This window comes from Corvus brachyrhynchos, unplaced genomic scaffold, assembly GCF_000691975.1.
Source record: "Corvus brachyrhynchos isolate BGI_N302 unplaced genomic scaffold, ASM69197v1 scaffold17, whole genome shotgun sequence".
Lineage (NCBI taxonomy): Eukaryota > Metazoa > Chordata > Aves > Passeriformes > Corvidae > Corvus > Corvus brachyrhynchos.
In genome coordinates, this window is record NW_008240046.1 from 8,435,016 (window position 1) to 8,439,215 (window position 4,200).

General features: G+C 40.8%; 1 protein-coding gene across 8 annotated transcripts in view; it reads right to left on the bottom strand.

The window, feature by feature from the left end:
• DLC1 (DLC1 Rho GTPase activating protein) overlaps window positions 1–4,200 on the bottom strand; it is a 219,937-nt gene that overhangs the window by 37,236 nt on the left and 178,501 nt on the right. The window lies entirely within an intron of this gene.

A 4,200-nucleotide genomic window follows, 5' to 3' on the forward strand; every position in this document is an offset into this window, starting at 1 on the left:
CCCGGCCCGCTCCGCGCCCCCGCCGCGCCCGGAGAGACCCCCGAGCGTGGGCACGCGGTACGAGCCGGCCCCTGCCTGGTCACGGCCCCTAAACACGAGAGAACGGTGACACACGCGGGCACACCGCACACGCACTCATGCACTCACACATGCACACGCTCATGCGCACACATGAACATGCATTCACACACGCACCCTCTTCCCCGTCCCTCCGCTGCACGTCTGGGGGGTCCAGGGGAATTGCACGAACAAAAGGTAATGAAGTCAAAGACGACCTAAAGGCTTCTGTGCATTTTGTTCCTTTGGTTTTTAATGGCTGGGAGCTTTTGCAGTGGCCAGTTCTATAAAAAACAGTCGGCAAAGCTCTCAATACTTTTTCCAGGAAACATAGAGAAGAGAGTTAACTGAAAAGCCATCATGCCTCCTTGGTGTTAAATTGAAGAGGTTTCGAATGGCCTGAGCAGCCCGAGGCATGGGGGATGCTGAGCCTTCAGCCAGAAGCGAGCCGTGCCGGGTGGCCAGGGGAATCCAGTCCCTCCCTCTCCAGAAAGCGTGCTGAAGAGTGCTGTGAAATTTTAGAATTCTTGAGCACCATCAGAGTCTGAGTCTGAACCTCGATGGAAAACAAGCGTTTTCCCTATGGGAACCACAGCACAGCCACAGGCAAGTGGAGATAGTGAAGCAAAGCCTGGCTTCACAGCTCTGTGTCTGGAAGCTGCTCCCTACATCACTTATTCCCCTTTATATTTTGCGAAGGTTTTTTGAATGCTTATTGCTTGGTTGGCACATTCAAGACTTTAAAATGGCACAAAACAGGTACTTTTGAGCAGTTGCCAAACTATAAGCATGGAAAAATGTATTGTGAAAATTTGAAGATATCTGGACCTGTCAAAGATTCTGATTGGTTCATTTTCTTCCAAGCCAACATCATATTTTATACTCACTGGTGTTATTCTAACATTCAGTTGTCATTTCTGTGCTATGAATACAGATATAAAGTATACATAATGTGATGCTTGAGCTGGCAACTTCCTGAGGAATAAATATCTCCCCCTTCTAGAGGCTGCAAACTGTGGCCAGTTGGCCATTATAGTGTTGTTTCTGGAAACCCCTACACAGCTCTAGGACATTAATTTACTTTAATAGCCCAGAAGAGGATGGAAATGCACTATATCTTCAAGCTTAACTTTACATATGTTACCTGCTTAATCAATTACCTCTTCATATCTAACCTGGCTCGCGCACTTTTTGGCATAGCCACATTTACTTTCATTTTTGAATGCTTCTTTTAAGGTCAGGATATATGCTTACTAGATAGGTCAGGCCTGTAAAATGTTAATTCCTAACTCTAGCATGGGGAAGACAGACATACGCTATGCCCCAGCTGTTGAACAGCCAAATTACTCCCAATTTAATTGGCTTTCTGTCTGTATTATCCTTAGTTTTATGCAGTTGGTAGACTAGTAAGTGTCCAAGTGGTCCTCACAAGATGAAATATGCTGGTTGAATATTGTGTGTGATTTTCAGTCTAAATTTCAGAAAAAAAAAAAAAAGAATTCTCCAAAACATATCCTCAAAAGGAAAGGAGGAAAAAAAAGGAAAAAAATTACCAAGAACATGTAGGAAAACATGCTGGCCCAAAGGCATTTATATCACAATAATAATGCTGGAACCAGGAGACCACCAAGTGTCAAGTTAATACCCTCTGTAAAAATCAGGATTTGTTCCTGTAAACACAGACTGCCTAGGCTACTTCCTGGACCAAGCCTTCATTTTGTATAGGAAGCTTTTGTATAGGACCCACAGGAAGCTTTTGAAGGAGGAGAGAATGGACTTGTAGAAAAAATTGGAAAGGTTTGGAGACTTGGTGTTGTGAAAGGGAACTCAAAAAATCTAAAAATGAAAGGAGATGTGCACAAGAGTGAAGTAAAATCCAAACTGAAAGGGTTGTGTGGTAGTTGCAAGTCAAGATTTTGAAGTCAAAGTTTCATTTGAGGATTCTGAGAGAGGTGAGTGATAAGATTGGTGAATACTTGACAAATGTGTCTCAGACACAGAAGATGGGAAACTCTCAGTAATTAAATCAAGGGTTATCATTCTCCCCTCTACCACTCTGTTAAATAGCAAATGAACAATGATGCTGACGATGAAACACTATGTTGTGCTTTAGTTCAGCACTCCTGTTCTGCTTGCAAAGCTAATTAGCTTCCACAGTAAAGGAGGAATCTCCTCCTTCAGTCTCTGCAGCCATGTCAGAAACAGTGACTTTTGTGATGGAGTAGTCTGTCTGTTGGGATCATCACTAAATAGATGCTGGAGGATTATCACTGACCTGGATTAGATTCTTGCTGGTAATCTCAAAGAGAAAGGCTGTGATTGTATTCTGTTATCAACTGCCAAAGACATACAGTCACTCGGGCTTGCATTTTAACTTGGAATTCTATAGGGCTTTAGTTTTGTAGCTGAAGCATGGCACCAGTCTCACATTCACTGTAAAATGTGCTCAGAGGAGCATTCCACCTGAGGCATGGGTGTTTAACAGGCTACAACCACCCTAATCACTCATCCGGATTTACAGAGTGTTGTGAAATCAGGAGAGCTTTGGCCTTTAATATTTTTATTTCTTTATCTCTCTGGCTATTCAAAGAGCAGGCAGCTGCCTGACAGAGACACAGGATTTTGGAAGTAGCCTGCCAAAGAGGATTGTTTCTGTGGAGTACTGTTATCCTTAATGCAATCAATGAGCTCTTGCTGGATGGTAAAGTAATTGTAAAGGTTTGCCCGACAGGCACAATTACTCAGTTTAAAAGGTGAATTCTCCTTCTGTTGCAACTGCATAAGGGAGTGATTCGAAGGAAGGCATCTAATAATAAGGACTTGATTGTCCTCTGCTTTCCCTCCCAGGCCCAAATGCCTTAATGGTTAACCGTACCCCTGTCATCCTTTTTTCCTCTAAATAGTGCAGTACACAGAGAAGTTCCAATTCACAATTAGTCAACTGACCTGCTGGTACAAATACAGGATTGTCAGACACATGACTGCAACTCTAAATGCTAGTATTAATATCCTCTTAGCAACAGCATGATAGATTATGGAGCAGTTTCAAACTGAGTTTCCAGGCCTCTGGTTCTGGGCTTGGATTCTTTGTCGACTGGGGTATATTTGTACGTAGTATTTCCACAGCCCAAAGGATTTTCATGTTCCAGCCATTGTCAGTGAAATAATTAAGTCTGAATTTTCTAGCACTCGACTTTACTGAAAGTAATTACTTGAAATCTGTAATTGTTCAGGCCTCTTGACAAAGAGTGTTTGCACTATCACTTTGCAGAGATAAGTGATACTAACAGCGCCTTGCTTCCAGAGAAGAAAAAACATGGTTTCACCTTCTTGAGAACCACAAAATGAAAGAAAGCATCTACCCCAAATACTTTTTAACAAGATGCATAGTAAATTCACTATATTGCACAAAGAGGTGCTGCTCTACGGCTTGTAATTTATGGGCTCTCTGCTCTAGAAATCTTCCTATAAAAATGAACACTATTAGAAATGTTATCAGCTTGTTGTGTATAATAGACTCTTGTATCTGATCCCAGGCAGCATTCAGTTGGGTGTTTTCCCCCTTTTTTTTTAAATAGAAAAACAAAAGAAAATTAACCTTGCCTTATTCTTTGTGATCCATATAAGTAGCTATTTTAAAACAAGAGGCAAGAGCTCTGTGTTTTTGCCTACTTTTGAATGCCATCAAACACTGTGAGTTCAACAGTTCAGGTTGGAAATTAAATAACCAAGTTCACACGTATTTAAGAAAGACTCTTTTCTATGAATGCACAACAGAATAAGAAATAAAAGTAGAATTAAATAGTTTGACAAAGATACAATTTGATAAAATATAAATATGGAAAAATAAAAGAGGAGGAGAAAAAAATAAGTATTTTCATTCAATTTTAAACACAGGGGATAAGCACTTTAGCTTACCTGAAATATCATTGGTTTATAGAAATTGGTGGAGATGTGGAGTATCTTTCCATATTGTGGTTAAGATGCTGTCACAGGTGAAGGTTTATTTTTTAAAGACTGCAGAATTTTCTGCTGTTAATGGGTCGGCCTTCCCTTCAATTGAAAGCTATATTTTTACCTTTAAGAGGTGATTCACCTTTGCAAAAATAACCAACTGAATTTAGTGTTCAAGAAAGTAGGGAA